Source organism: Gopherus evgoodei, chromosome 4 (assembly GCF_007399415.2).
Source record: "Gopherus evgoodei ecotype Sinaloan lineage chromosome 4, rGopEvg1_v1.p, whole genome shotgun sequence".
NCBI lineage: Eukaryota > Metazoa > Chordata > Testudines > Testudinidae > Gopherus > Gopherus evgoodei.
This window is the reverse complement of record NC_044325.1, coordinates 25,705,717-25,720,175: the sequence shown is the minus strand read 5'-3', so window position 1 is coordinate 25,720,175 and position 14,459 is coordinate 25,705,717. Positions and strand designations below refer to the sequence as shown.

The 14,459-nt window shown below is 40.0% G+C and overlaps 1 protein-coding gene across 4 annotated transcripts in view; it reads left to right on the top strand.

The window, feature by feature from the left end:
- The window catches only part of WDR25 (WD repeat domain 25), a 104,469-nt gene that overhangs the window by 31,472 nt on the left and 58,538 nt on the right, over positions 1-14,459 (top strand). The gene's annotated exons all lie outside the window — the stretch shown is intronic.

Genomic DNA, 14,459 nt, shown 5'->3' with positions numbered 1-14,459 from the left:
TTTCCTTCTGGTAGTGCATTGTTAACAGAAGGGTAGGGACAACTCTGTGACATCAGTGCTCTACATTCCTGTTGTTAGGGGAGGGGAATGCTGCCTGTGCCGAGAGATGGCATTACAAGGGTCTTGTGAAATGTAATTACTTGGGTAATAAAAATATTTTGCTGCATGACACTGAGAGTTGACACACAGGCTGTCAAACTTTAGTGCTTAGCACATTACACTTTGTTAAATAAAGCAGCATGTCGGAGACTCTGTCATAGAAAAGTAGGGGCTGAAAGGGACCTCATGAGGTCATCTTGTTTATCTTCCCACACTGAAGCAGGACTAAGTATACCTAGACCAGGGGCCAGCAACCGTTCAGAAGTGGTGTGCCGAGTCTTCGTTTATTCACTCTAATTTAAGGTTTCGTGTGCCAGTAATATATTTTTACATTTTTAGAATGTCTCTTTCTGTAAGTATAATATATAACTAAACTGTTGTTGTATGTAAAATAAATAAGGTTTTAAAAATGTTTAAGAAGCTTCATTTAAAATTAAATTAAAATGCAGAGCCTCCCGGACCAGTGGCCGGGACCCGGGCAGTGTGAGTGCCACTGAAAATCAGCTTGCGTGCCATAGGTTGCCTACCCCTGACCTAGACCATTCATGGAATGACCATGCATGTAAGGCTGCAAGAAAGGCCAAGGACAGGGCACTTTAAAGAGAAGTAGACTTTACTAGTTCAGAATGGTCAGTCTCGAATCCTATAGATCAATTTCTTTATTTAGTTTTTTTTTAACTTGCTAATTACTAATATACAGGCACAGTAATATTCAGATTTATTTGTAGAAATGTGTATTAATACATATTTGCCAACCACTGAAAATGCTGATTTTTGTCCATATATTTGAAATTTTTGCCATTTTAAAATGTGTTAAATGGGAAATAGTCTTTTGAATACTCACTGTACCATATATAACATGAGCATTGCGTAGGAAGGAATTTATTTGACAACCAAAACTTCTAACTTTACTGGTATCCAGATAATAATATAGGTCAAGACTTAATAGTCAGTTGTTATAAAAGTAATTTTATTAAAGCCAATACACACATCAGCCAAGTGTAGTTCTTGGGTGGTGAAGGTGCTTGGTTTTGGCTCACTTGTCACAGAAGTACTTGGAATGTACAGGTGTCTGCAGCGTACTGTAATATTATGTTGTTGCTTAAATATACTTTCTTACAAAGATTTATTTTTTAATTATTTTCTCAGTTGTTTCTGGCAATGCTGTTGTCAAGGAAACAGAAATCCTTATAAAGCCTTGCTCCACTTTCTATGATTCCTTGACTGGAGATGACTTGCATAGTATTTATCCTGATTTAAGTAATAGGCAAGTTCTTCTGCTTCTAAATGGTCCTTTTTGAAATGAGTTTGTTTCCTTGATTATGAATAGCATCAGCCTGACCTTTCCATTGATAGTAGGTCATTATTCCGTTTTAAAAAGGCTCAAATATTATACACATGCTGTTTTAAACTCTAGGGCCCAAATTCATCTATGTTCCAGTACGCAGCCCAGCACAAAAGGCCAAGGGGGGGAATCAGTGCACCTTCTCTGGCCTAGGAATATGCTAACAGCTTACAACCCTGATGAAGACCTCATCTGTCTTGATACATCTCTGTAATGCCTCCAGGGTTGGGGCATCTGGGGGTTTGTAGAGCAACATCCCTATACATGGGATATTCCTTGGGAAGCTGTATGGATGCTTCATGGCCCATTTTTGATGGCATAGTTGTCACAAAAGGATCATAGGGCACTGATGAAGTGCTTCCTCTTTCCCCCCTTAAAAGAGCTAGGAAGTGAAGAATTGCAAGAAAATAATGTGACAGAGCAAAAATATATTCTTCACTTCATATACCAAAGAACATCCACTACATCATCCATGCAAAGGGATACCTGTGAGATACTTTTAAAGATGGCTGAAATGAGTGGTAGGGCCAAAAACCTGGCGTATGCTTTTTTTCTTTATAATATACAGAATAAATGACTGAAAATAAGTGTGTATGTGGTTAAAGATTTTTTCTTGCTTGTTTTTCTTACTTTGGGAATATTAAAAATATCAAGTTTGATCTTCCTTGTTTCAGTGGAGGTCTCCCAGGGACCCCTCTCATCTCCCTTGCAGAAGAAAAGATCTGAGGATTGGAGATGCAGGTGGAAACTCTGGTTGAGTTTAGAAGGGGGTTTGAACAGATGATGGAGCAAAGACATGAGGCTGAAGGGAAAAGCTTAGACTTGCAGATGGAAGCAGGACCAAAGAACTCTGAGGGGAGACTGCTGGGTGAAGAAAGTGGAAGCATGTGATTAAGAGAACCAGACAGAGGAAAAGACGGGCTAGTGAAGGAGAAATAGAGCTTAGGAACAGGTTTGTGGAGTTGGAAAATGAAGAAGGGGCACAGCAGGTGATCACTGAAGGTGGGAGGGCAAGGAAGAAGAGAAGAGCAGCTAGTTCTATAGGAAGAAGGGAAGAGTCAATGGAAATAATAATACCAAATATGAGCCTCAGGAGGATACAGGCTGGGTTGCAGAGGATTGCAAGGGAGAATAGGAATTGAGAGGACTTGCAGCCAGAGGGAACAGCAGATAAACCGGAGAATCACACCATCACCAGGAAAAGGTAGGTCTACCTAGAATATCAGGGTTGGAAGAGACCTCAGGAGATCATCTAGTCCAATCCCCTGCTCAAAGCAGGATCAATCCCCAGACAGATTTTTGCCCCAGATCTCTCAATGGCCCCCTCAAGGATTGAACTCTCAACCCTGGGTTTAGCAGGCCAGTGCTCAAACCACTGAGCTGTCCCTCTTCCTTAATGTCCCCCTATATGATTGGGGACTCCTTTCTGAGAACAGCAGACAGGCCTGTAACCAGAGCTGATCCAGAGAACAGAAGGATGTGCTGTCTGCCGAGTGCTAAGATAGGGGATGTGGACCTGAGGCTGAAGAGGATCCTAACAGGAGTGGGAAAGAATCCACTGATTGTCCTTTACGTTGGAACAAATGATATGGCTAGATTCTCACTGGAACATATCAAGGGAGAATATGCTCGGCTGGGGAAGATGCTTAAGGAAATTGAGACTCAGGTGATCTTTAGTGGGATTCTGCCTGTTCCCAGAGAAGGACAACAAAGATGTGACAAGATTATGACTATCAACAGATGGCTCAGGGGGTGGTGCTATAAGGAGGGCTTTTGGATGTATGGCCACTGGGAGGCATTCATGGACAGAGGACTGTTCTCTCAGGATGGACTTCACCTGAGTAGGGAGGGAAATAGACTTCTAGGATGGAGGCTGGCACAACTGATTAAGAGAGCTTTAAACTAGGAATTTGGGGGAGATGGTTGGGAGATGTCCAGGTAATCTGCATGGCAGATTTTAATACTGAGAGGGTTGGAAAGAAAGTAAAACAGGATATAGCTGTGGGTAGGAGAATGGACGTAAGGAGGAAGGGTTGTGTAGATACCATTCAATAGGTGATACTGACGGTAGAATGTCTGAGTAAAGAATGTGAGCGAAGCCAAACAGTAAAAATTAAGATGTTTGTACACCCATGCAAGGAACCTAGGTAACAAAATGGAGGAACTAGAGTTACTGGTGCAGGAAGTGAAATCAGATATTATAGGGATAACAGAAACATAATGGAATAGTAGTCACGACTGGAGTACAGGTATTGAAGAGTATGTGGTGTTTCAGAAAGACAGAAATAAAGGCAAAGGTGGTGGAGTAGCATTGTATATCAATGATGAGGTAGACTGTAAAGAAATAAGAAATGATGGTATGGATAAGACAGTCTGTTTGGGCAAAAATCACATTGGGGAAGAAAACTACTAGAGCTTGCCCCGGGGATAGTGCGTGGGGTGTGCTATAGACCACCGGGATCTGATTTCAATATGGATAGAGACGTCTTTAATGTTTTTAAGGAAGTAAATATTAATGGGAATTGTGCGATCATGGGAGACTTTAACTTCCCAGATATAGACTGGAGGACAAGTGCTAGTATTAATAATAGGGCTCAGATTTTCCTGGATGTGATATCTGATGGATTCCTTCACCAAAGTAGTTGCTCAACCAACAAGAGGGGACGCCATTTTTGATTTGGTTTTGGTGAGTAGTGAGGACCTCCTAGAAGAAATGGTTGTAGGGGACAACCTTGGTTCAAGCGCTCATGAGCTAATTCAGTTCAAACTAAATGGAAGGATAAACAAAAACAGATCTGGGATTAGGGTTTTTGATTTCAAAAGGGTTAACTTAAAAAAATTAAGGAAATTAGTTAGGGAAGTGGATTGGACTGAAGACCTTGTGAATCTAAAGGCAGAGGAGGCCTGGAATTACTTCAAGTCAAAGTTGCAGAAACTATCAGAAGCCTGCGTCCCAAGAAAGGGAGGAAAATTCATAGGCAGGAGTTGTAGACCAAGCTGCATGGACAAGCATCTCAGAGAGATGATTAAGGAAAAGCAGAAAGCCTGCAAGGAGTGGAAGATGGGAGGGATCAGCAAGGAAAGCTACCTTAATGAGGTCAGAATATATAGGGATAAAGTGAGAACAACAGTTACAGAAAAGTAGGTCACTTTTTTTCCTCTTCCTAATGTAAAGTAATCCATTTCAAGAACACCTCACTTAAAATCTTTTACAACAGTTGAAAAATTTCCAAAGGCTTTTAAAATGTATTTATAGTATAAAGAACTTAAATAAAATTAAATTAGTATTCTTTTTCAGGAGCATAGCTTCATGGATATGCAGTGTATGTACACACACACGTATATGTATATGTGTATATATCTGCACATTTATAAAATCTGCTAAGAAAGGTACAATGTATTTTCCACTTGTTTCTTTACCTCTCTTTGTCAGTGATGTTGTCAAGGAAACCCAAATCTTTGAGAAGCTTTGCTCTACTTTTTTAGATTCCATAGAAAAAGAGAGATTATTTCTATCCCAGTGTTAGTAACAGAAACAAATTTGCATTACATTTCTATTCTTTCTAATGTGTTCATATACTTGCTTATTTTTATTAGAAGCAGATTTTGTTTCGAGCATAGCATAAAATAACTAGATAGCGAAGGTCATAATCTATGAGAATATACTGAAGATCATTAGTTAACATTGGTTTCTTTGTATCAACTTTAGTATAAGTAGCATTATCACACAAAAATATGTTTAAATGTCCTTAAGGCAGAGTTAGCCTTTGAGGCCTTGGAGAGCTGTTGTCTGCGGGGCCCCCTAATTTAGGGGAACAAGAAATGCAATGAAAAATTTCCATATTCATTAAAAAAAATTCTAGCCCCTTGTGAAGTTAGCCTTCAGAATTCAAACCAAGCATTAGAGTTGAAATTTTGTGTCTGATTTTTTTCTAAAGATTTTAGATTATTTAGTTTCCTTGCTACTACGATAGAGAAAATGCCTATTCATTCCTGATTTTGAGTAGGAGTTGAAAAAGAAGCTATAGTACAAAGTCTTGCCACAGTAATACAGACTGTTTTCACTGGAAAATCTTAATTTGATCCTGTGCTTGCCAAGGAAGTATCTAGCATGGTTCATTTGCCACCAGCATAAGGAATTGGTGCAGCTGAGCTGTTTGTAGGCTCATTGCTTACTGTGCTGCCTAGGATCTATGACAAACCTGGAGTTGGTCCCTGAAATGCAGCTGTACTCAGTCAGTCTACTGTCAGGTTCACCAGCTCAGCTGGCTGTGAGCTATGTGAGGAGTCCAGTCTGTCAAGATTTTCAGAAAAAAGGACAAAACAGTTTCCTTTAATAGGAACAGAGACAGGCCTGAAAATAGGGACATATAGTAATCCTATAGTTTGTAAAAATGAGATCTTGTTCATTCATCTTAATAGGCAGTCTGATTTTGCAATGGGGTGGGTGGAGTAAGTAAAATCTATATATTGAAGGGGGAGAATATATGTGTGGAGTTAGTAGCCAAGTATTTCAGAGTCTTGACCCTGTCCCCCTCAAATGCTCAGGCTGGCCCTTCTTTAAGGCCTTGAAACAAACTGAGGGAAAAACAAGAAAGAAAAAATTATCTTGTTTGATAGTTCTGAGATATTGCTAGGCATATGTGTTACCCTTGCACTGAGGTTATTCTGCTGCATAAGCTTCCAGTTACTATTGTTTGTTAGAGATCTGGTCCTGTTTGAAGTCCATGAGAGTTTTGTTGTTGACTTCAGTCGGATTGGGTCTATATACTGTAGAGTTTATACAATGCCTTTCACCTAAGGCCTTTATGAACAATTAAGCCTGTCAACACTCTTGTGAGACAAATAAGCAGTAGTATTCCCAGTTTAATGAAAGAGTGAATATTGATGCACAGGTCTGCTATTTGCCCAGGGTCACACAGTGAGTGAGTAGCACAATCATAAATAAAGCACAGGACTCCTGGCTCAAGACCACAGCTCTAATCACTAGACTACCCTGTCTCCCATGTTTAAGTGATATTTCAAATTAATTTGGGCCATAAGGACACACTGATTATGTTTTTTTTTAAGAGTCAACCAATGGCATTCCCAGGATCTAACATCGTGAGTGACAAAGAATCCCCATATAGGGGGATTTAACTATAATCATTCTTTCATCACAGCAGGAAGTCTTAATGTAGAGCAATAAAGTTAATTGCCATTAGGTATATTTAGAACTGTATTGTACCAGTGTATTACTCCCTGAGTTACTGTATATATGCTGATAATAGCTAAACACATTGCAAGCAGGTGCAGCATATAGTGCTTTGGTACAGCTGCCACTCGTGTGATAGCTGGATTGGCAGAGCTTTTAAATAGATTGCTTCAACCCTTTTGTAGACTCCCTCAATGGATAATAAGATCCAGGAATAAGAGGTCTAAAACAATTCTTATCTGTTTTTGTTTTTTGTTCTTATCTCTTTATTAAGTTTAACAATAAAAACAGGTAATAACACACAATGAATACAGTGCTGCAATACACCAACAGCAGTGCTACGTCAGCTGTGATCAGTGGAGGTATTTAAGGTAGAGCCTACCGGTGAGCTGGCAGAGTCTCTAGCCGTGGTGCCATACTACAAGCACAATATACTGACCTGCAAAAGTAATATGACTTTTGAGTTTTGATATCCAATGTGCTACCAAAGCTAAAAAGCTGCTATATATAGTACGCATAATTAGATAGCACCTTTTCCCCCACCCCATGAAAACAAAAGGAGAAAACTAAGGCAATATATATAGTTGTTCTCCCACTTGAAAATGGCTAAGACTACACCTCTACCCTGATATAACGTGACCCTATATAATGAATTCGGATATAACGCAATAAAGCAGCGATCCAGGGGGCGCGGGGCTGCGCACTCTGGCGGATCAAAGCAAGTTCAATATAATGTGGTTTCACCTATAATGCGGTAAGATTTTCTGGCTCCCGAGGACAGCGTTATATCGGGGGAGAGGTGTATATTCTTTAGGAAGCAGAACACAGATGCTAAGATTGCAACTATGCTCTGCAAAAAGTACTGAGTAGACTACTTTTGGTAGTAGTCAGTGGCTAGATTCTGCAAGGTGTGAATACTTCCTTCAAGGTGCATATCCAATGATATTACCAACTTCTCAATGAAGATTGAGGGCACTCTGGGACTGGCTATAATGGGAGCCAAGGTTCCCGCCCCAAATAGAAATAAACACAAGGCTTCCCTTATAGAGAAAACAGTTCTTTACTAAGAAGAAGACTTTTCCCTTTGCTGTACACTGACCACTGACAGTTTTCTTCCCATCCCTCCTCTGTCTCCTGGAAGAGATATTTAAAGGTCACAGGCTGCCTTTAATTGTCCATAATTAACCTGAGGTAACCTCTTTCAGTTTATAGGAAAAAGGGCTTTAATTATTTTACAAAAGATATTCTATAACCTTTTCAGAACTGTCAAGTCTGACTTTGTCACAGGAACTAATTAAACTTCCATGGAGGACTCTTTTTATTTCTTGTCCAAAATTATTCTGGCCACTGTTTGAGAGGGAGGATACTGGACTCAGTGGCCTGCTGGCTTGATGCAATATTATATTTCCAATGCTTCTTTGTTCTTCAGGTTGCAAACATCCTAAATGAATAACATGTATAAATTTATGAGGTACAACACTATGTCCATGATCTATGTAAACAGGACAGGAGGCATCAGGTCATCCGTTCTCTTAAAAAACCCAAATGCCTATTGTCTGGAGCAGTAGTTCTCAATCTTTTTACAATATGTTATATGGGCCACCTCCAGTACTACCTGTATGGCCATGAAGATGTCACAGAGGCTGCAGCTCTGTGCTGATTGGGCCGCAAGTGGCTCGCGGGCCATAGGTTGAGAACCACTGGTCTGGAGCCACAAAAACCCTACGTGCCAAGGGAGCTAAAGGAACTCAAATATGAAATGGAAGAACTACTAACTGTGGTATGTAGTCTCTCACTTAAATCAGCCTCTGTATCACATGACTGGTGGATAGCTAATGTCATGCTGATTTTTAAAAAAGGGTCCACAGGCTGGTAGATCTAACTTCAGTACCAGGCAAATTGGCTGAAACTATGGTAAAGAACAGAATGATCAGACACACAGATGAAAATGATATTTTGGGGAAGCTTTTGTAAAAGGAAATCATGCCTTACCAATCTATTAGAATTCTTGAATGGAGTCAACAAGCATGGGTAATCCAGTTGATATAATGTACTTGGAATTTCAGGAAGTCTTTGACAGGGTCCCAAGCCAAAGACTCTTAAGTAAAGTAGGCAGTCATGGGGTAAGAGAGAAGGTCGTCTTATGGATCATCCGTAAAAAGATAGGGAACAAAGTGTAGGAATAAATGGTCAGTTTTCACAGTGGAGAGAAGTAAATAATGAGGTCTCACAAGAATCTGTGTGGGGACCAATTCTTTGTTTACCTGCAGTGTCCACAGGTTCGGCTGATCGCAGCTCCGACTGGCTGCAGTTCACTTTTCCAGCCCAATGAGGGCTGCGTGAAGAGGTGGCCTTGCCCGTGCCACTTCCCACAGCCGCCATTGGCCTGGAACGGCGAACCGCAGAGAGTGGGAGCTGCGATTGGCTGAACCTGTGGACGCTGCAGGTAAACAAACCGGCCCAGCCGCCGGCGGCTTTCCCTAATAGGCTGTGTGCCAAGGATTGCCAATCCCTGGTCTATAGCATTATACTTGGGTATTATTGAGAAGAATTCCATCTTTGTGTTTGCGATTTATTTGTTTAAAAATGCAAATAAAAATAAATCTAAAAACTAATACAGATCTTATCCTACGTGCATAAACTGTCTCGTACTATCAACTTCGTTACTGGGGAAGATTTTAATTAAGTATTATGGCCATCAGCCTCCTGAATTTCAGAGCAGCTGGATATGTGCAATCAGTTTTATTTTCATCTCCACCTGTTGGTGGAGAAATTCATACCGAAAGTTGGAATTGAACAGGAGCGGACAGTAAAAATAAGGACCATTTTCTCTATTTAATGAGTAGGAGTCTCTCTACACAGTTACCTTTGGCATTAAGGGGAATTTTGTTGCTAAAACCTCTCACCTAAGCTTGTATACATATCTCTATAAGAGCAGGTAAGCAAAGGCATCTCATTTTACAAAGCAACAAAATACTTGATTACAGATCTAATGATAGTTTAAGAGGTGTTTTCAGATATGCTGGAATCAAGGCCTTGCAGCAGATGAATGTAATTATCTTTGTGAATATGCACAGTCACATTATGTGCTTTAAATGTCACATTTGGAAATAGTGCCATGTTGCTAGTTAATTAACAATAATTACTAAAGGCAGTGGTTATGTTTCTGGAATTTCTTACTCACTGAGCAAAACATTTTTTGCATGTACAAATTTAGTCATTTAAAGTCTAGAATTTTTAACCCATTATTAAAGTGCTTCTGTTGCTTAGTCTCTGAGCATTTCATCTTTGGTTTCCTTGCACAGATAATCACAATGCCTTCTATCTTTCAGATAGCCAACACTTTTAAAGGCTAAATCCCATAGTTTATAACTATTTTCTCTATAAAATTCAAGTAGCAGAGCTACTTCAGCAACTTTGAGATATTCACTTATTCAGAGTCAAGCCACTAGGAATTTTATACTCAACCTCTAGGGCTGGGAGATCTGAGCTAAATTGTGGATACAACTCAAAGTGTTATTGTGGAGGCATATTTCCCAGCTGGAACTCTGGGGGAACGTGGCCACTGAGATGCTCCTCAGCTTCAAGAGGGCAGCTTACCTGCACAGGGCAATAGTTTCATCACACTTACTCTCTTTTGGGCGTTTTAATGATGCTGCCATCACAGGAGAGCCAGTGTCCCTGAGCTAAAGGAATATAAGGTCAAGATTATGGCTCGCTTCTTGCACAGGGCAATGGGAAAGGTTTCTTGTACTCTTTCCCTCCTGTGCCCTGTACACTGATACAGGTCCATTATGGTATTTTGGTTAAGGCATTGTCTTGCGAGTTGAAGGTTTTCTACCTGATTCTACAAGACACTTCCTGCATCACCCAGGGCAAGTCACTAACCTTTTCTTGCCTCAGGTTTACCCTTTTGTAAAATAAGGATAATACTTCATTGTTGCTCTTGGATATTGTGTATAAATTAATGTAACCCTTCTGGCCCCTCTGAATTGGCAGGCAACACAGGGCCGGGTTCAGTATCCAGGGGTTCTCTTTCAATAACACCATGCATAACTGGCTTGAGCCCCCACCCAGTGACCTGAGACACTTATATACCACACCCCCCTGGGTGCTTCTAGGAGGCAATACTTCCCCTCTCGCAAGCACGGAGTCTGAGTTTAGCAAAATCTTTTTAATAAAGGAAGGAAACAATGTGGCATTCCACTGGAGAAACACCACAGACAGGATTATAACACAAACCATAAACAAACAAAAAAAACCCCACCCCCAGGTACGTTTGGCAATGTCCTTTTCTTAAGTCCAATCACCCCAAAGTCCAACAACCCAAAAGTCTCTGGTCAGTGCCACCCCAGAATTCAAGAGTTTATCTGCAGAGTTTTACCCCCCACACCCTGGGTGGAAAGGGGGGGGGAAGTCCACACAGGGTGTTAAGGGGCACCTACGTGGGCCAGGGCCACTGCTCCGCCTCTCCGTGAAGTTCTGCTGCAGCCTTCACCACGACCAGCTCCACTACACCAGCTGTGCCCGCTCCTCCAGCTGTCCCTGCAAACCGCTTCACTCCGCTCACTGTTCCATGGGCTGCTCCAACACACTGCAAACTGCTCTGCCTGCTAGCCGCTTAACAATAGGTCTTCAGGCTCCCCACTAGTAGCACAGCACTCCGTGATCTCAATTCAGCTCTTTCAGTAATTCAGCTCTTAGTAGGGGAGCCCTGGTGCTGGTGCACCGTTGGCCCAACATGAATTCAGCTCAGCAGTCTCTAGATAGACTCCTAATAGAATTAAAAATTAGCTCTACTCTTTAATATTGGAGAGAGGAGGATGTGCAATTGGTGTTCCAGGCCCTCAAAAGGGGCCCATACCATCAGGTACACACACCAGTCCTCAACCTCTCTCCATTCATTGGGTTTGGAACCCATGTCCCCATGTTTAGCAAGTACCACCCAACTGAGGTTGAGTCATTTCTGTCACAAGCAGTCCATCCCCTGTGGGGTTATGCTAAGTGGGGAGGGGGGTGCATGCCAATGCAAATTCTTAAATTCTTCCACACTCTACAATTCACCACCAGATGTCAGGGTAGCGCTCATCCTGACTCTGCTTTCATTAATATATGTGACATGCTCAAATAAAACTATGGTGTTGAGTGCTACAAAAAAGTCCATAATAGATCAAATCTAGGCCTATATGATTTAGTTGATGCCCCCCAAACAAAAAAAAAGTTTGGGAAAGGTTTAAAATAACTAACAGACAGCCTTGAGCTAAGAAATTGTTAATTGGACTGAAATATACAAGCTGGATGTTCTTTCCGCCTTGGGAGGGGAAGAGGGATTCTGCATTAGCTGTATGAACAAGTAATTTCCATTGAAGTCTTAGCAACAACACATTCACTGTACAATTTATGTTTTTATCATCAGCTTATCTTTTAAAATATATGAATTGACCAACATTTACAGTAAACCTTTTAGCTCAGATTATATCTACAGCACATGAAATACATGATTAAATTAATAATGTTTGGGAATTGGAAAAAAAAATTCAGAGGGGAGCAAGAAAAATTATTAAATGATCGGTGAGACTGAAGATGAATAGAACTAATTATGTATGCTTAGTACAATTGCAATAATGGGAGCAACAGTAACTATAGATAATATTTGAAAATGTAACACCAAAGAGATAGAGCATTGTTTAGGATAATACAAGAGGTTATAACTATAGGAATGAGCAATGAAAATTTAAGATTTAATAGGACATTGGAATCATTAGATCAGTCAGATTGTGGAATAGACTTCAATTTACTAGATGAAAAGCACAGCAGAAGTGTTAAGTATTGTACTGGGAAGAGCTTCCAGACAGTGAGTTTTGTTAGTCTTCAAAGAGAGTGATGGAAGGGCCTCATTTCCTTCAAGTAATTTGAAAAATGGGCTTGAAAAAGCACAGGAGTCTTATAGTTGTAGGAAACAATTCTGTATTAGAAAGAGGGCGTAGGAGGGCAAATAGGGCTTTTGTATGTCTAATTTCTGTTTTTTTATGAAACTATAAATGGACTGACACTGAATAGAACTCGGTTTATTAATTTCTTCTTTACACCAAAGGACTAGATTTTTTCAAAAGTGCTCAGCAACCAACAACTTCCATTTAGGTGTCTGAATACATGGCCAGATGTACCAAAATGCTTAGTAGCCGCATCTTCCATTGTTTTCAGTGACTACTTCGAAATTCTGACCAACTCCATTTAGGTGCATAAAGGTGAGTTGAGGTCTTACGAAAATCTGCCTTCAGTTGTGGGTGCGGGCACTCCCTAAAATCTGTCCAGAAGGTTTTAATATTTTGCAAAATCCTTTGATGATTGATGGTTTTCAAATGCACAAGAACTAGCTCAAAATAGTTTGCAACATTGTTTGACTTTTAAAATTAGATATTTCATCCTGCTGTACCAAAGCCATAAAATAAGGTGAACTCAATTAGGATGAAGTAATGCTTTTGAAATCCTAGGACCATCTGCTCTGTAAATGTCATGCTGCGTGGAGAAACATTGAACCAAATCTGCCCCAGATGTGTGCAAAAATTATTTTATTTAAACATTTAGTAGCATCTAGAGGTCAAGCAGGATGTTGCCCTGTTGTGGTAAACCACTATTTAAACATAGTAAATGACAGTCCCTGACTCAAAGAACTTGCCATTGGCTTCAGCAGAAGTTGTGTGCAAGTGTGCTCATTGGGCCTTGTAAAATGTAGTGCCTAATCCTGCAGACACATAACACATGTACAGTTTTGCTCACATGAGTAACACCATTATGTGCCAGGTGGTATTACATTTCCATTCTGTTATTGCTTCACCAGGTGGTAACTCTTATCAATATCTTATCTCAGAAACAATTTTTTATTTGATGCCAAATCTCTGGCATTTTAACTAGGGCTGTCAATTGATTAAAAATTTAATCACAAGTAATCGTGAGATAAAAATAGTCGCAATTTATTGCAGTTTAATTGCACTGTTTAATTATAGAAGTGAGCACCTCCCTTGTATTCGTATGGTAATTGAAATATCAATATATTTGAAAATGTAGAAAAACATCCAAAAAATATTTTATAATAAATTAAATTGGTATTCTACTAGTAACAGTGTGATTAAAACCGTAATTAATCGTAACCACTTTTAATCTAGTTAATTTGTTTGTGTTAATCGCATGCATTAACTGTGATTACTTGACAGCCCTAGTTTAAAACTTCATGAAAAACTAATGGGATGTTATTTGAATTGTTTTCACTTATCTGTATCCTGTTATATGTAATAACAAATTTACATTGTGTATAACCCTGTAACTAAATAACCCATCAACGTAAAGAAGCCTTGTGGAATGCAAATGAAGATCTTTAGCAGAAAAGTGCTCAAAGACTCCAAGAGTTCATTACCATCATCAAAGGAAAAGCCCACATGGGTGGTGACACTGTCAGCTTGTTTTCTGTGAGAGAAGCTATAAGAATGGATTCAAGGAAAGATCGTGATCTCTAGACAGTTTGGACTCTTACAGGGAAGTGACCAGATGTGAAGCCCTAATTTCCTGAGATTATCTGGGAACCCTGAAAAGACTTTTGGAAAACTGGCAGTTTATAACATGACTGCCACCATTTGCAATTACAAACTGTGACTCATCTGTACATATATTTTACCTGCCTTAACCTCTTAATAATTCTCATTTCGTTTTCTTAGCTAATATACCTTTAGTTAGTTTACTATAGAATTGTCTGCTAGTGTTGTCTTTGGTGTAGGATCTGGAGTAGCAGTTGATCTGGGGTAAGTAACTGATCTCTTGGGACTG